Below are 18,628 nucleotides of genomic sequence, written 5' to 3' on the forward strand. Positions count from 1 at the left end.
TGGAAGATGATAAAAGGCTGCACAGCCATGAGGGCTTGCAGTTCCGATACCCTACGAGCTGAGGTGATAGCCAGAAGGAAAGCTGTTTTCCAGAACAAATATTGCAAATCTGTTGAGGCCGCTGGCTCAAAAGGAGGCAAGGTTAACTTTTCTAAAATGAAATTGAGGTCCCAAGCAGGAATTGGTTGTTTCCTTGGAGGTTTTATATTCTTAGCCCCTCTGAGGAACTGTCTTAAGAGAGGGTGAGAGAATAAAGGTGGATCAGTGTTGTATTGTGCAGAAATGGCTGAGGCATGGATTTTGATGGAGGAGAATGAAAGTCCACTGCTTAGCAGCTCAGCTAGATACTGTAATATTTGAGGTAAATTCAGTTTTCCAGGATCCTGGCCCTTTTTCTCATTCCAGGCACAAAACCGCTTCCATTTTGCGGAGTAAGCTTTTCTAGTAGACGGCCTTCTGGCCTCCAAAATGATATCCTGCACCTCCTTGGAGAGTAGGGTCTGTTGTGATGTTAAGGAATCTTCCATGCAGCCAAATTGAGTGTTTTCAGCTGACTGTGAAGAGTTTTGTAGTTGTGCTGAGTCAGAAGTAGAGGCATTAGAGGTAGGGTCCATGGAGGGGAATGCGTCAGGCTCCTCAGGAGTGGGTACCAGTGTTGTCTTGGCCAGTCTGGAGCAATGAGAATCATCCTTGGTCTGTCTGCTCTGGTTTTTAAAAGTACTTTGGGCAGTACAGGAAGAGGTGGAAAGGCATAAACTGTCAGTGCTGTCCAACTGAAAGAAAGAGCGTCCACTCTCCAGGCCTTTGGATGAAATGTCCTTGAGCAGTATTTTGTCAATTGCTGATTTTTGTGGGAGGCAGAGAGATCTATGTCTGGCCTTCCCCACGCTTGAATTATCTCTGTAAAAACTTGAGGATGCAACTTCCATTCGTGTGGATCTGTCATATTTCTGCTTAGGTTGTCTGCCAGCGTGTTTTCCATGCCTGGCAAGTACTGCGCTTGAAGTTCGATTTGCAATTCCAGAGCCATGTTCCAAAGTGACATGGCCAGCCCGCAAAAGGGGTAGGAATGGGTTCCTCCTTGTTTGTTTATGTACCACATTACTGTGGTGTTGTCTGTCCTTATCAATAGTTGACCTGGATGCAGAAGGTCTTTGAAAGCTATAATAGCATTTATTACTGCTAGCATCTCCTTTTGATTGATGTGGAGGTGCTTTTCCTTTTGGGACCATTTGCCCTGAATGCACCGGTCTGTCATGTGCGCCCCCCAGGCATAGTCCGAGGCGTCTGTTGTGATGACTTGATTTGCTAGAGGCTTGCAGAATGGTAGACCTGTGTTTGTTTGGCATGCTTGAGCCCACCATAGAAATTCCTTTTGCGTTAGTTGCCCCTGTTTCTCTGGCATAAGATAGGCCATCTGGGTGTTTGTGTCCAAGTTGGCACCCAGGAAAATTATGTTCTGAGATGGCGTTAGCCTGGATTTCTCTTTGTTGACTGTGTATCCCAGAGAATTCGATAACCTTATTACATAAGCCAGATGTTCCAGAAGTATGTGTTTGCTGTCCGCTTGGATCAGGCAGTCGTCCAAATAGGGGTATATTTGTATCCCTTGAAGTCTGCAGTAGGCAATTACTGATGCCAGGCATTTCGTGAATACTCTGGGCGCAGTAGATAAGCCAAAGGGCAATGCAGAGAATTGATTGTGGATTGAACCTGCAAGAAGTCTGAGGTATCTTCTGCAGCTTTGTCTGAATGGGACATGCAGGTATGCCTCCTTGAGGTCCAATGTTACCAGCCAAAACTCCTTGCCCAGCATGGGAAGAAGCTGCTGTAAAGTGAGCATCTTGAATTTTGGTACAAGTAGAAATGTGCTTAGGATGGATAAGTCCAAAATGGGTCTCCAATCTGTTCCCTTCCTTGGCACCAGGAATAGTCTGGAATAAAAACCTTGACCTTGTTCGTGAGTAGGTACCTCTTGAATAGCTTTCATGCCCATGAGCTTTGAAATTTGTCTTTGAGCCTCTGCCCTTTGATTGTGTGGCAGGTTCGGCATGCCTCTCATTTTTGGAAGGGTGTGAAAATGGAATCTGTAGCCTCTGTTTATAATGTCCAGGATCCATTTGTCTTTTGTGACAAAATGCCAATTTTTTGAAAATAATGCCAGCTTTCCTCCTAAGGGTGCTGCCATTTCAGCCTTCTTGGCATGCAAAGGGGAAAGTCATTGGGTTTGCTTTCTGAATTGCTGTGAACTATCTTCGCCACCTCTTGGTTGCCATTGTCTGCCTCTATACGAACCTTGAGATTGTCCTCTGCCCCTTGGGTGCCTGTATCTACCTCTTTGGGGTCTGTCCGTGGCTGGAAAGGACCAATTTTTGGAAGGCCAATTTCTACTAAAACGTGGTGGTTGTACCTGTAGAAAATCCTTAACAGTTTGCATAGATTTAGCTTTTTCCTCCATTTTCCTTAATACCTCCTCAGCATTAGCACCAAATAATACATCCTTTTGTAGAGGAGCATCTAGTAATTTAGCTTTGACATGATCAGGCAAGGTTTGTTCCCTGAGCCAGGCATGTCTACGTATGACTGATCCTGTAACAGCAGCTCTACTTGAGGCCTCTAGAGCATCATAACCACATTGTAAGGTGTGTTTACCCACTTGCTCTGCACTATGCATCATATCCTGCAACTCCTTCAAATCTGGTTGTTCAGGTTGTGACATTTTACTTTTCAATTGTGATAACAGAAACTGCTGATATTTAAGCATATGGAGCTGACAGTTTAAGGCCCTCATGGCTAGGGTAGCCGAGGTATATACCTTTTTTCCCCACCTTTCTAAGGATCTAGAGTCTCTCTCGGAAGGTAATGGATTTTTAGCAGTAGAGGCCTTCACTCCCTTGGGGCCCTGAGAAATGGTTTCTGGGTCAGCAGCATGGCTTTTGTAAAGAAATTGGTGTGAGTTAGGAACCCTGTAGTACCTATCAGGCTTGACTGGGGCTGGAGGCAGGGAATCTGGGTTAAGGCAGGCCTCCGAGTAAACATCATCTAGTATGTCCAAGACAGGAGGTATCGCCAGAGGTCTGTGCTGAGGTAGTAAGAGAAACTCCCTAAGCCTTTTCTTGGAATCTGAATAATCTTGGCCTTCCCAGTGGAAGTGTTCCCTCAAGATATGCAAAGTTTCCCCGAATGAGTAATCCTCTGGGGGGGATACAGAAGGAATGGACTCCTCTGCATCAGAATCTTCAAAAGGGGAGTAAGAATGTTCCTGTTCATCAGAGTGCTCTGAAATAATGGAGCCCTGATCAGAGGAGGGCGATTCTTCCTCCACTCTGGGCCTTTTGTCCGGTGGGGATTGGGAACCCCTGATAAGAGTAATTAAATCCTCAGCCATTTTAAGCATCTGCTTTTTAGGCATGGGGCCTGGAGATGGGCCCTGTGCAGCAGGTCTCTTAGAGTGCATGGCTGATTTAGACTTAGTAAAAGCCTTGATGGAAGAGGAAGGTCTGAAGACACCATGGGTGGAGGTAGACCTGTCCACATTATGAGGCTCAACAATAAGAGTGGTTTCGGTATCTGTAGTCGGGGTGTGGGCCGAGGAACCTGCGGCCTCAGGTACAGAAGACACTGCCAGAGAAGCATCGTCGGTAGTCAGGGGCTGCGTAGGCGCCTCGCTGAGAACCGGACCACGTGTGGTCGGTTTTGGCGTGGTGTTGGTGGAGGCCGCGGACCTCGCGTGTCGGTCCTTGTCCTTGCGTTTTTTGGACAAAACAGGAGTCGGAGTCTCCGATGACATTATATAGTTAAAAGCTTTACCAAAATAGTGCTGGGCGAACTCCGCCCGACACTTAATAGTGCGTTTATTGAAAGTAGCACAAAAGCGACAGCCCGAGACGTCGTGGTCTGGGCCTAAACAAGGTATACAGAGGGAATGGAAATCCTTATGCGGTATTTGCTTCCCACAAGAAATGCAATTATTAACTTTGTCTGACATCGGTCTGAGGCAAGAAAAGTTTCCCCAACGGGGTACTTAGCTTTAAGGAAGACTTCGGTTTCCAAATTTTCGTAATTTCAGGAGCTGGCCGACCGGCACTTGCGAACTGCTTCTGCTTCGGGCACCGCGCGGCAAAAAAGACTGAAGAAAATGGCGTCGGCTGGTTCTTTTATACCCCTGTCGCACTGACGTCAGGGAAGAGGCGACGACAACCGACGCCGGACCTAGACTTTGGAATTCGGCCGACCGAGGACCCGCCTGACGGCAGGAGAACCCATCTGTTATGACTGCAGCTGTATGCACGATGAACATCTAGTCATTACCAACATGAGTGACTGGTGTTCCACACCTGAAGTCAACTCCCCGTTGGTCAGATCCGACCATAAGCTAATCACCCTAGATATCCACATCCCACCCCCACCCGTCATTAAGGAAACCATGGTAAAAAAATTCTCCAAAGCCAACTTCATGCTTCTTAAGACAGAAGTGGCGAACTTCATGACACCCTTGCAGATGGACAATACAGTTACGACTGCTGAATCCTACACAAATGCATTCTTTAAGCACTTACACGAGTGCATGGATCATGCTATCCCGAACAGAACCAAGATGCTATCCTCCGAAAAAAGGAAGCCAATCTGGTGGTCCCCTGCCATAAACAAACTCTACAACAGAAGGAAGAAACTGTTGCAAAACAGAGTAAAATCCCATGAGTGGAGGAGCTCCCTGGTCAGCCTCAGTAAGAAGCTAAGATCCCTTATAAGATTCTCCAAAGCTAGCTACGAAAACAAGATTGCCACTGATTCTAAGGACAACCACAAAGCATTCTATAGCTATGTCAGGAATCTCAATGGCAACACCCAGATATGCTCTGAGTTACAGCACAATGGCATGAAAATTGCAGAACCAACTGATATTGCCAACATCCTGGCAGATAGGTTCAATGATAACTTTACCCCCCTCTCATCCCCTAAAGGGCCCATATCTATATAGGAAGACAGCAGAGTCCTTGTAATCACAATTACGCAGGTAAAAGCTGCACTCTCTAAAGCCAAAAACACAGCATCCATGAGACCGGACAACATTCCAGGCTGCGTTTTACACAAACTTCAGAATGAATTGGCTCCCTAGCTAAGCACCATGTTCAATCATAGCCTCACATCAGACTTTGTGCCCACTGAATGGCGCACAGCAACAGTTATCCCACTCCACAAAGGGGGAGCCACCACTGATCCCGGGAACTATCACCCTATTAGCCTGACAAGCCTGGTCTGTAAGGCCATGGAACGTATCATCTTGGAACTCAAAGACACTGGTAACATCCAAACTATAGACCCCACCCAGTTCGGGTTTGTGAAAGGCAGATCATGCCTCCTGAACCTGATCGACTTCTTTGAGGCAGTCACCAAAGCTGTAGACGAGAGTAAGGTGGTTCACACAGCCTATCTTGACCTTGCCAAGGCTTTCGACACCATCACCCATTCTGGAATTATAGATAAACTCACTAAACTAGGTATAAATCCTTACATCACAAGACTGGCTCACTGACAGAACCCACAGTGTAAAAGCTGCAGACTCCAAATCTGACAAGTGGAGTACCACAGGGTTCAGTCCTGGGACCTCTCCTATTTGTTATCTACTTCTCTGAAGTACAGGCCAACCAACACAGAAGGCCTTTGGCTAATGAAGATTGCAGATGACTGCAAACTAGGAGCCATAGTCGACATCCTACAGAAGGGCCTTACATAGACAGATGCCTGGTGTCAGAACCATGGCCTCAAGCTCATTGCCAAAAAGTGCACTGTCATCCCCTTTGGTAAAAACTCTGTACCCATGAACTACTACACAGGCGGCAGTCTACTTAACGCCGAATGTGTGATAAGAGACTTTGGGACCCAGGTGGACAGTACTCTCTCCTTTGATAATCACATCATCACAGTAGTCAGGAAATCCTTCTACATGGCACACCTCATCACAAATGGGTTCTCATCCAGGAAAAAAAAAGAGGTCATTGTTCCCCTCTACTCGACACTCATTAGACCCATTATAGAATACAACGCCCCTTTTGGAATGTACCTCACAAGACATCTGCAGCAGCTGGAAAGGCCACAGAAGTACCTCACAAACAGGATTACTGGCCTCAGATATTTGCACTACACTAACTGGCTCAAAAAACTCTAGCTTTACTCCGTAGCATATCGTCTACTCCGATGTGATCTCTGCCTAACATATAAAGCTATGTCAAACCCGGAGCTGTTGGACATGCTGCACCTAAAGAAATCCCAATCCCTCCAAGCTACACGCTCTAGGGACTTGAACCTTGTCACCACAATAAACAGGACATGCTGGAGGGATAGATTCCTGTCTTAGAGACTTCCCATACTCTGGAACAAGCTACTCATCCATGTCAAGCAAAGTTCCACATTAGCACTCTTCAAGAAAAATCTAGATGAGTGGATGGGAAATAGGAAATACACCCAGGGGGTCACTTCTGTGGCTCTGCTCGACAAGGGCACAGGAAAATAACTTTCTTGGGTGGCATAAGCCAGAGAACCTTGTTGGCTAGGCTTACTTAGCCCCTTGGGCCAATAGCCTAGCATCTACCTATGAACACAGTTATTGAATTTACAGTTTATCACAGAGCATATATCTAAAATCAGCAGCAGCATCATATTACTTGCTGAATTTATATATCGACTTTTCTTTTTTTTTTCATAAACTTAGCATTTTAAATTACTGACTTTTATGAACAATAAACTTACATGCCCTCCGCTATTTTTTTAAGTACCATTCCCAGGTACCCCAAGCATTTCTTTCTTTCCCATTACTCTAGTCCCCGTTGTGAAGGTAATGGTTCTGCATATTCCACTTAAGGGGTATGCACTTTGGTCTTTACCTTACCTAATAAGCCCCCTGCAATTGCTTTATTTCCTTTACAATGCCTAGCAACCCTTCCAAGAATGGTCTAAACCTTGATTTTCATTTTTTGGTTATTGCTTTGTTGGCTGTTAACACAATTAAAATTAGTAAGGCCTTGTTATTGCAGCTCCCCTACTCCAACTCAGCATCATCATTTTTTCACTAACCCAGCCTCAGACCTACAATATTTTGCAATGCATCTTTAAACTCTGCAGCTCTGCACACTCCGAAAAAACATGCAACCAGTTTCCACTCTCCCTCTCTTTATACATCTTAACAGTTACTCTGAACTGGAAGGAAAATCCTTTGCAATCAGCTTCGGGGTGTAACAATATTAATGTATTCATTTCCATGCAAATATCCCACAATGTCTTAATTTAGTTGCATATTTTGCACTTACCCCCATTAATCCTTTGTAATTTGTTCACCCAACCTTTTCTCTCAATCCCGATAAAGTTCCTCTAACTGATTTTTATAATTATCATGTAATTCTGTATTTCCTCCTAATTACTCTCTTTTATATAACCCTGTTTTTATTCATTTATTTATTTATTTTTTCCTTTTGCTGACCAGGTCAGTTGTCTCTTTTCAGGGGAGACCTCAGATGGTAATTATACTACTATGGGAAATTTGGCCAGGGCATTGGTAAACTTTCCCTACTCTATTTGATATGAGCAGTGGGATCTTTTACATCTACCTAAACTACCACCAACTCAAATAGATGGGTCCTCAGTTTAATGTTTCATCCAAAGGATGTCACACTCAAGAGTGCAGGCACCTTCCTTATGCTGTATTGCAGTGTCAGAAATCCATCTACCTGGTGAGGTAATACAACACACTGCCTTCAGCACCAAAGGCAAATGCGCTACCTGTTGCAGCAATGACACTGCTTATTCCACCAGATGTGTCACTTACCTATCACTCCTCTTTTTCTCACTCTTTGTTCATATGCTGCTATTACTCCCTGATATGGGAGCCTATCCCTGCCATGTGGGTGCTTGAGATTTTTAAGAAAAGCTGCATAACAGGGCATAAAAAGTCAAATGTTATACCCACCGAAAAGGGCATCTCAAAGTAAAATGCCTGAAAATGGACCATGCAGACAACATAGTGACCGAAAGATAACAGTGGCTGATGACTAAGTCTGTTTATTAAACCTGTTAAGAGGGCAGGGTGATGTTAGGACTTTTTGCATCTAAGCTGTGCTAAGGCATTTGACTTTGGAAAATTTACCAATTAACTAAGAAACATGGCAACCAAAAGAAGAAAAAGAAGAAGATTTAACATGCATTTCCCAAATGTCTTCTCCTCTTAATCATAACTTATGACTCAAAAGCATCTCTTCTGAAAAATTCTCAGTCTTCTGAGGTAACATTTCAAGTGGGAATCCAGGAGACATCTGATACTAAGAAGAGGTGCTTGAATCTGGCAGGTCTAGACCAGCCTAAGATAACTGTGGTCTCCCCACACCCTATTTTTCAGGCTTTTGAAGATCTTTCATAACAGCATCCTTAGAGCTGTACTTTCAGTCTAGTGTCCTTCAGGATACCTAATAGATTCTATGAAGTCACCAGACCACCAAGTACCTGTACAGAATCTGATGATCAACCCCTCTGCAATTTCCCTGGATACTACAAGCAACTCCAACTATCCTCTTAAATGTTAGGAAGAAGAAGATACTGCACTGCTATGGTAATAAAGTCTGTAAGTTGGCCGCTCAACATCAGAGGTATTACTTCAGACTCATAAACCAAAAACATAAGATTCTCAAATAAATTGAAAAGTTAGCTTTGAAAATCAAAGGTTCAGACGTTTATGTTAGCCCATAATGCACAAAAGATTAGTGCATACATTAATATGCAACTGTAACTTCTAGGGCAGTGCCCATCAGATCAGTTATCAGAAGGCATGCATGTGTGAGGATTCAGCCCTGCCAGACAGTGTTAAGGGGTAGCTTCTTAATGTATCCCTTGACAAGAACCTCCTTTTCAATGCACCTCTTCAAACGGTCTTGAGCTTATTCATCCTCCTGTAACAGGGCTCTCCAAACAAAGATAAGAGTTAAATGGAGGAGCCATCATGCAGGCACCCTTTAAGGTTGTTTGTGTCACTGCCTGCATCAATCAATGCAGACTAAGAAGGCATATCAAATGGTCCTGACCTCATCCCTGGGTATATAAATTTGGCACCTACATCTCAGCAAGGGTATATGATGCCTTCTCTACAAGTGTGCATGCTTTTGCAGACATGCTGATATAGGCCATCACCACCAGCTTGGTAGAATGAGGCCTGTGTCCTCCAGTATTATGCTGGCACTGGATGTCCAGACCAGGATCACCTTTCCTGTCCCCAAGACGGATTGGCAAGCCAACTGGGCACTCACGTCCATCTTTTCCAACGTGTCTCCTGCAGTGCCTGAACTGTTACTCATATAAAGATCATCTGGATTGTTTGCTACCACACAAACAGTCTGTTTGTGCTTGGTAAAGGTAATCTATGTAAAGATAAACTTGATCAAATGCCTTCAGTTGGTAGTCCTGAATGGTAATTAGGACTGCTATGAAGCCTGTCTCCTGGGAAACTTACAAAGGGTTCTCACATGGAGCAAGGCTGCCTTACATTTTGATATCTTTTGAAGTTTATAAGACATTTCTTCCTTTTAGGGCATCTGGTTGGTTTAGAAAAGGAAGACAAGGTGGCCACAGTGGTCATGGAGTATCATACAGACCACCTATTATGGTCAATACCTGTTTCCTCTTTCAAACATCTTCAATAATTTCCTGAGAATTCTACCAAAAAGGATACTTCCCCAGAAAGGGGCGTCAGCAACAGCCTGCCTAAGGTCTGCCTTGATAGTTGAGAGTCTGATTTATGACCTCTACTGCAACTGTTAAAAAATGGTCCCAGTATGGCCAAAAAACGACTGCAATCAAGTTTGCTTTATGCGCTACATGAAATCTCAAGTGGCAGGTGCCATAAATCATATTCTCTAGAGATACAGACCCCAGGGTCAGAGAAGCCCAGAAAACTTCTCCAAAGCTTGGTTAACAAGAAAGGAGGCTGAGAACTAGAGTGGCAAGGAAGAGAACTCTCTTGCCCAACCAGCCCATATTATTGCACACTTGAGTTAGTAACAAGGTATTGTAATGCTGTGATCTCTGTGCCTATGCTAGTTGAAAGGATTAAGCAGAAATCTACCACAGGATGCTTAGACTTCATGTCACTGTTCTCACTTGTGGTTTACATAGGCCATTTCTGGTACTTCCTAGCCAAAAAAGCATACTTAAAGGCAGACTCTGTTGAAAGAATAACCCATGGGAATATCTGGATCTTTATCCCTCATCCCAAAATGTGGTTTAGATTCCCTTTCTTTTTGTTTATTCATTTTGGCTCCCCTTCAGTTCCCGTGGAACCACCAAGTCTTGCTACCCCTGATAGGATCACTTAGTCCCCTCTTGGCCCCAATTTCAGGAGAAGCTGAGGAGAAAAAGGCAAAAGCTGTGAAACTCAGCATTCATCCAAAAATAGGAGAAGAGATTCGGGATGCTCCTACACTGCCTGTTCCCCACAGTTAACTGGCAAGCACAGTATCATGCCCATCACAATAAGCCCCCAACACATGTGAGGTTCCACATAACTGTTTTACTCAGCTTGACTTGCATGTGCTCTTTGGTGGGCTTCAGCTCCCTAGTCCCTTGTTATCAAGCAGCACATTTCTAGACCTTCCACCAGATGGTACTCCTACAGCAGGATACAATCAGTAGCAACTCCTTATGATGGGTGAGGCAGCATCAGCCATTCACTGTCACTCCTCCCAAACAGGTTCTTCCAATGTTCATACTGCCAATCAAAACCATGAAGTCTGTGGAGGAGTGAAGTCACCATCCCTCACAGTTGTCTGGCATTTCCGTTCAGATTAGAAAGGGAACAAGCTGTTGTAAGCTTTGTCCTGTAACTGTGGGTATGATTCCCTCAACTTCTAATTGCAAACTATGTGACCCTGAGCAAGTCACTCAGACAGTGCTCCTAGCTCACCCCTAAAAGGGGCACTTGTGTCCAGTGGACACAATGAGCTAGCAAATAAACAAAAAATAAACAAACTATGGAGCCAGTGATCTGAAGTTTCATTTTCTAATAGTGAGAATGAAAGAAACTGCAAACCAGGACCTCAGATGCCTCAGTACTGCTACAAAGGACAGGATCCTCCAGTGGTGAGCTAGTAAAGGATGACGTACCGCTATTCCTTATCCATCTCTAAGAAGAAACTCCATCCCCTCATGCCAACTCATGAAGATACAGAGGGGAAGGGAAATGGTTTTACTAAGAAAACAATCACTGGTTCTGACTAAAGCTTTGCAAGCACAAGGGAGCAAGTGAACCCCACCCCCATTTGAGGAACTGCTTATGCTGAAGGCTTAGTTGGAACATGAGAGACCGGTGCAGGGCCTTGTACTGTCATCAGACAATAGGTGTGCACTCCAACATCCACTTGGTTATGTCCAAACAGACATCAAGTATGAAACACGGCTATGCTGGTGCCAGTGATAGGTAAGAAGTTGATCCTCAAATATCTGTGGGACAGCTTGCAGCTAGGAAAAGGGAAGAGGCCTTAAAACTGGTGTACTATAGGGAATAATGCTTTGGCAAATGCCTGGTCTCTTATTCAGATACCTTATAAGCCCACATCATACCTGTATAGGATCAAACAAAATATCCTTCTACTGATGCATGGAAGGACTTCCCTCCAAGGGCACCTATCCAGTTCATGCTCTAGAAGGACTCAGACTTCTTGCCTCCTTCTCTTAGAAGATGGAGTAAAGTCATGGCACTTTTGACACTCTTGCACTTTGTGTTCCTTCACTCCTTCTTAGACAGTAAGGACAACGCCTATGGGAATCCTGGTTATGAATCTGATGACTGCAGATACACACAAAGAAGAGAGACTATGGGTCCTCTGTATCAAATGTGGTATCCTTACTGCAATGTAAGCTGGGAGTATGATCCAAACTATTTTTTAACAGCACTAGCCTGATGCATGAGACTCAAAGAACAATTAAAAAAAAAATAGTGCTCACTGAAACGAGACTTCATCTGTTACCATAACTGACGGCCCACCAAAGTAAGAAGTCCTCTTTCAGGATGTTTTCCTAGGTGTCTGGCAATCTTCAGAAGACAGAGCTGGAGTTAAGGGCACAGAGTTCCCACATGGGCATGGGCAAAGCGGTATGGAGCGGTGGAAGTGTTAAGTGACAGCAAAATGTGCTATTACTAGAATATAATGTTAGGGATATAGTACTACTGCAGCCCCCAATACTGGGTACCATAACAGTGGTAACGTGCACCAATCTGATGGAGGATACTCCTATGCACCTTGTCAAAAAATCCTACATCAGGCTTTGAACATTTTTAAGTGGCTCTCAAGTCACCAGCAAATTCTAAAGTAGCAGCGGCAGTGGAACTCTTGAATACAGTTCACATTCTGATAGACCTGGTCTAGAAGAACCTGTAACAATCAGAACCCACACAATGTGCAGGAGATCCAGGTCATGCTCCTTATAAGAGACTCACAGTTCCGAAAGAGAAGCTCCATGACAACTGTCCAAATCACATTGGAATGAATTACAATGTGTCAAATTCAAAAGTCTGAAACCTCATTTATTCTACTGCTAATTTGGCTAAAAGACCTTTTAAGACACAGACACATGTAGCAAAATGTGAAAACAGTCTGCAAGTCATGCAAAAAATGTAAAAATATATAAACACTTTACATATTTTGCATACTCTAAGTCACATGCAAAAATGGAAAATTATTAAAAGGTGTTAAGTGTTATTTTCAGGGGAGCTATGGTCCTTATGACCTCTGTACCCCAAATGTCATGAAGCTGAAACAGAATGTGGAGCAGACTAAAGTCATTCCCAAGATCAGGGACTATGGAGAGGTTTCCCTGAACTATCTGGCATTATGGTACACACTTGATTACCCAGATGCATTTATATGGCAGCAAACTTTTCACATAAGGAAGACAAATACTAGAGAGGAGAGAAAACACCAATGTTTGTATAACTGACCCTAATGAGTAGTGCGGTTTGGATCCTCTACATTTATCTTTTCAGCATTCAACCAGCATTCCCAAGATGCACACTCCTCTGTGCATTCCTGTGGAGATGACTTCCATTAGGCTTTGTGCAACTCCATCTCTTACAGATGCAGATGACAAGGACAGCCTCACTGCCAGCAGCAGCACATGCAAACATCATGCCCAATTAAACATGGTAAAAGTGGATAAGATCATCTCTGGGATCTGATGACCATACTGACAGGCTCAAGGAAGGGGAAGCTAATGGTCTCTTTTTTTTGGGGGGGGGGGGGTCACTTTTTTTACACTTACTACTACTACAGAGAGGATATTAACGTTTTGAGTAGAAAGAAAGAAAAAAATGCTGCCCCATAGGCAGTACTCCTAAACTGGGTACAGGGCTAATAAAATGACTCAAAGAAGGTGTGGTCCAGCAAAAGTAGGATGTGAAGGAAAACTGAAAAGCTGTGCAGAATACTACATACAAGTGCCCAAAAGTTATCCACTGCAGAGGGCCTAGTGAAGTAAGATTTGGCAAATATGATTTGTCAAACTACTTGCAAAAGCATCTACTCCCTGTGGACTACACTAGTTCTAGAGGACAAGCAGAAGCAATGACTGACCCTACTATACAAAGTAGGGTCCAGGAAACAGCTAGATACCCAAGGACAGGATAATAGGAAGTTACTAGGCTATTGACCCTGAGGCCCTTACAAGCCTAGCCAGGAATTTAGCCCATACTCCAACAAGTCAGCACCCTATGCCACTGTCCAGCAGGGATACAGATGGAATCCCAGGTATGTATTTTCTGTTCCCCATCCAGTTATCCAGGTTGCGCTTAAAAAGGTTTAATGAGGTACTCTGCTTTACATGGCGAGGGAGTATTCCACAAAAGAAGGAGTCTCTGGGACACAAACCTGGCCTGTCAACAAGTCCTACTGATGTCACAGATCAGGGTTGAGGTTGTGCATGCGGGTTACTCGAGTGGAAACTGACTTGAGGATATGCAGCATTCCCATCAGGGCTGGGTCTGAGATTGCTTTGTATGCCAGACAGAGGTCACCTCTGAGGAGTCTGTAGGAGACTGAGAAGAGGTACAGGACATTTAGCCTATCTGTGTAGGGCAAATGTTTGAGACCCTGGATTCTCCGGGTAAGGAACTTCTGTGGTCTCTCCAGCTGCAAATGTGCTTTGTGAAATACATGCCGAAAGGAGCACTGTACTCAATAATCAATCTTATAAGGGAAGAATACAGGGATATTATGACCTGCTTGTCCCTGGATGAGATACCCTTCCTAATGAGGTGGGCCATGTAGAAAGCTTTCCGTACAACGGAGGCAATATGGTTGTCAAAGTCAGTTTGCTATAAACCTGGGTGCCCAATTCCCTCATGACAAATTGCGTGCTTAGTGCTTTATCATCAATGTGATAATCTGTGGGGACGTCATTCCCTGCAAAAGGGATGATGATGCATTTTTTGGCATTCAGTTTGAGGCCATGTTTCTGGCACCAGTCATTTGTGAGACCCTCTTGTAAGATGTCCATATCACTAGGGGAACTGATGACAGCATCCAGCTTGCAATCATTTTCAAACTTGGTCAGCCAGGGCCCACTAGATTTGGCCTGCAACTCTGAGAAGTATATCTCAAACAGCATAGGCTCCACGACCGATCCATGGGGTCCACAGCTCATTACAGGTCTACTACTTGAGGTGGCTTTCCCTATTCTGACTAGGTGGGTTCCATCAGTTAGCCAATTTGCTACCCATCTGGTAACATATGGATTGATGCCTAGCTGAGTCAGTATCTACTATACCTGAGCGGAGAATAGTATCAAAGGCCTTGGCCAGGTCAAAGTAGGTGGTGGCCAATGTCTTCCCCTCGTCTATGGCCTTGGTGACTGTGTCAAAGAAGTCGACCAAATTTAACAGGTATGACCTTCCCTTGACAAAACCAAACTTTATGGGATCAATTGTCTAGAGGTTGCCTCCTTGTTCATGAGACCCACGATAATCCACTCCATGACCTAGCAGATCAGGCTAGTTAGGTTGATGGGTCTATAATTTCCTGGATCGGTGGAGGACATGCCCACCTTTGTGCAAAGGGCAGACAGTAACCATCTTCCACTTAGCTGGGATGAAGCCGGTACTCAAGCTTTGGTTGAATAGGGTGTCTAATGGTGCTGCAATTTCCTCCCTGAGTTCATGTAGGATGCAGCCTGGGATGTTACCGGGTCCCATGGAGGCTGTATTTTTTGCCTTTGAAAGGTCAGTGATGATGTTCCCTAGAGATAAAGAGGGGGGGGGGAGCGTACTGGGGATGTTCTGTTTTACTGATGGAGGGACAGAGGAGTTGAGTTTTCACTGAACCTGTCTGCCAGCAGGCTGGCTATAGCTACATAGTTTGTGTATGGGGTGTCCTTGACAACAGTTCTGAGCAGATCTGGGTGCTTCCCTTGAGACTGCGGACATATCTGAAGAAAGCCTTATGACTGTCTTTAGTACATGAGGTCAGTTCGGACTCAAAGTCTGCATTGGAGTATTTCACTAGTGCTGTTATTTACTTGTTCAGGCTAAGGAGAGACTGCTTCCAATTAGACACCAGCTCCTTCTTGGTTCTGGACAGCAATTTGTTTCCTTTTATTATAGAGTTTATCTAATGTAGATGGCCACCAGACAGGTTTAATCTTCCTCGAGGAGGATGACTTTGTCCTGTCTGGTACCCCCGATCCCACACAGCTATATAAATGCTCATACACTACTCTGGTGTAGGTTTGGGCATATGTGTTGGTTCCTGAGGGGGGGGGGGGCTCTGACACTGTTTATACCCTTCCTCAGGAGGTTGTAATCAGCTTTGGAGAAGTTTTTTTGTTTAACTCTAGCTGGGGGGGGGGGGGGGGTTGGAGAGATGGTGACTTTGAAAGTGACTGCTTTGTGGTCGGATCTTACCAGGGATGATGACACTAGGGATGATGCAGTGACTACTCATGTTGGTTAATACCAAGTTCAAGATACTTTCACCTCTTGTGAGGGTGTCAACCAACTAATCCAAGGCATTTGCACTGATGAAATCAAGGAATCTCTGGACATTTGTGTTTTGGCATGAGTATTTCTTCCAATCTGTGGTTGGAAAGTTAAAGTCGCCCAGGATCAGGGTAAAGGGTTGAATCTTGATAGATTTGGTGAGGTCCAGACAGGTGGCGTAGGTATCTTGAGCCAGAGTTGGAGGCCTGCAGCTAGCTATGATAGGAATAGGGGTCTTGCCAATTGTTAAATGCACTTGGAGTATTTCCTGTGCGTCATGCTGTATGACCAGCCTAGAGGTGTCTGTCTTTTATACATATTGCAACTCTACCTCCTTTTGTTTTGCTGCCCACGGTTTTGGGTCTGAATGAATGATAGACAAGTAATGCAAGGCTGCATATGAGGAAACTACAATGGTATCTCAAAAGCATATAGTGTCAACATTCACAGGATCTAGGGGTGCTCTCCGCAGCTTTGAACCAGGCTTCTGTGATTGCACAAATGTCAGCTTCTTCTAGGGTTAAGAATGCTTGCAATGAGTGCAGTTTCATGTTTAGACTACTAGCGTTCAGCAGCATGACCTTTAATTTACGTTTTGATGAAATTTTCATGTTGGTAGTTTTGACATCATGGCATTGCCTAAAAAAGGCATTATGGGGGAGACAAGAGCCTTTGCCAGGAGCCTAAAGCCCAAGGCAGACAGAAGCAGGCCATCTTTGGCAAAACATTGTGGCTTGTCAATCATATCATCCCAGGCTGTCAGGTACTGGATTCCCTTTGGAATGACACCAGAAACTAAATCAGTTGTTAAAGTCAATAATTTTCTGTTTGTATTGAGGCATCATGCTGGGTGACGGTAGAATGATGCTCAAGGCTAGGAACATACCTGCCTGGGACACATACTCAGCGAGCTCGATCATGTCTCTCTTCATATAGTCCAAGGAGGTACATCTCAAGTTATTCACTCCAGCATGGACTATGGCAGAGTTATAACAGTACCTGTTGAGAGACTTGAGCGCATTGGTGATATGGAGGATTCTGGCACCCGACAAAAACAACTAACCATGACTTTCTCCTTATCCAGCCTGGTGAGGGGCACATCTGTGTGTCTCACAATGGAGTCTCCTATGACTAATGTGTTGGGTTTATGTTTAGGCCTTAGTGGCTGTGAGACACAGGTGTGTGGACTATATGTGGTGTGGTGGGCAGTGGAGTTTGTGTGTGTTTATGCCTCAGAGGTCTCTTTTGTTTGGGTATGCTTTTGTTGAGGACCTCCGTATATGTGGGGGTGTGTTGTGTAGGTGTGGGTGGCGCTTGAGGTGTGGTGTTCATGTTGCCAACCTTCTCAGTGTAAGACATACTGGTTTGTGGGGGGAGAGAGCAATGACACTAGGTGCTTGATGTAATTGCATCTCTCACAAATTGTGTTCCTAGATGGTAGTAGTAGTAGAGGGCTGTCCGTGTACATGAGGCAGTTGTTACACTGTCTCAGGATGTCCATATTAACCAGACTGGTAGTAGAAAATGTAGGATATTGCCATCCATATTTGTCAGAAACTGAAAGCACTAAGAGGGTAAAGGGAGGAAGGTCTAAGAATAGTACTACTAGATGATAACACAAGTGCTACTAAGGGAAGACCTGTAGCTGGAATACCTCAAAAAGGGTTCAAAACCATGCAGCTAAAGCTCTGGATGCAGCAGACCTGTATCTGGACTATACTACTCAATTTTAAGGTTAACAACTCAGTAAGAAAAAACTTACAGTGAAGCATAGATTAATCACTTACAGTCAAAAGAATAGAACTCACAGCATGAAAAAATACAGTTAAACAGCAATGAAATGCAGTAAAAGGCAGTTAAACAGTAATGAACTGCAGTAGATAGCAATAAAATATAGTTAATCAGTAGATTGCTTTTAAACAGTAGCTCACAATCCCAACAGTAACAGAAAGCACAAATAAAGCAGCGATTCAGCAGAACACTACCATCAATTTAGTGAGGCTACCAACAAGCAGTAATAAATATGGCAAACTAAATGCAGCTGAACTCCAAAGTACAAGCAGTAAAATTAACCAGAAAGAGGCAGTTTTTTTGTTTAGCAGAAAGTGGAGAGACAGAAGATAATAAGATAATTCAAATTTTAGAAGCTAAATGGGAGGGGCTTTACTAAGTTCTCACTATAAACAGTAAAATGAGCTGATGTAATGCAACTGGGGGGAGTGACCAGTATCAGCTTTATACTACAGGCAGGCAACTCAAAGCCAACAAGATTTAGACCACCACAGCAGCTGACTGGGACAAAAAAAATGCTGCACAGATTACACAGATATACAGTAAAACAGAATAGGTGGACTTGGTCCTTACTGCAGAAACATCTTATGTAAGTGATTGGTCTCGGCCATATGAAAGTCGACTTTCTGAAAAGTCGACCATGTAAAGTACACCCATATATATATATATATATATATATATATATACACACACACATACATAATAATATATATATGTATGGGTGTTGCATTAATCTACATACTGTGTAGTGGGAATGGTTGAAACAGTACTAGAAGGCACTGGTAGGTCTATAGGTCAATGCACTCTAAATATATCACTCTCTTACTAAAA

The 18,628-nt window shown here is 44.0% G+C and overlaps 1 protein-coding gene across 1 annotated transcript in view; it reads right to left on the minus strand.

The window, feature by feature from the left end:
* The window catches only part of RAB3GAP2 (RAB3 GTPase activating non-catalytic protein subunit 2), a 2,949,955-nt gene that overhangs the window by 1,092,147 nt on the left and 1,839,180 nt on the right, over positions 1 to 18,628 (minus strand). The gene's annotated exons all lie outside the window — the stretch shown is intronic.

The sequence above is a fragment of the Protopterus annectens genome, chromosome 1.part0 (genome assembly GCF_019279795.1).
Source record: "Protopterus annectens isolate FY-2018-M chromosome 1.part0, PAN1.0, whole genome shotgun sequence".
NCBI classification, from domain to species: Eukaryota; Metazoa; Chordata; order Ceratodontiformes; family Protopteridae; genus Protopterus; species Protopterus annectens.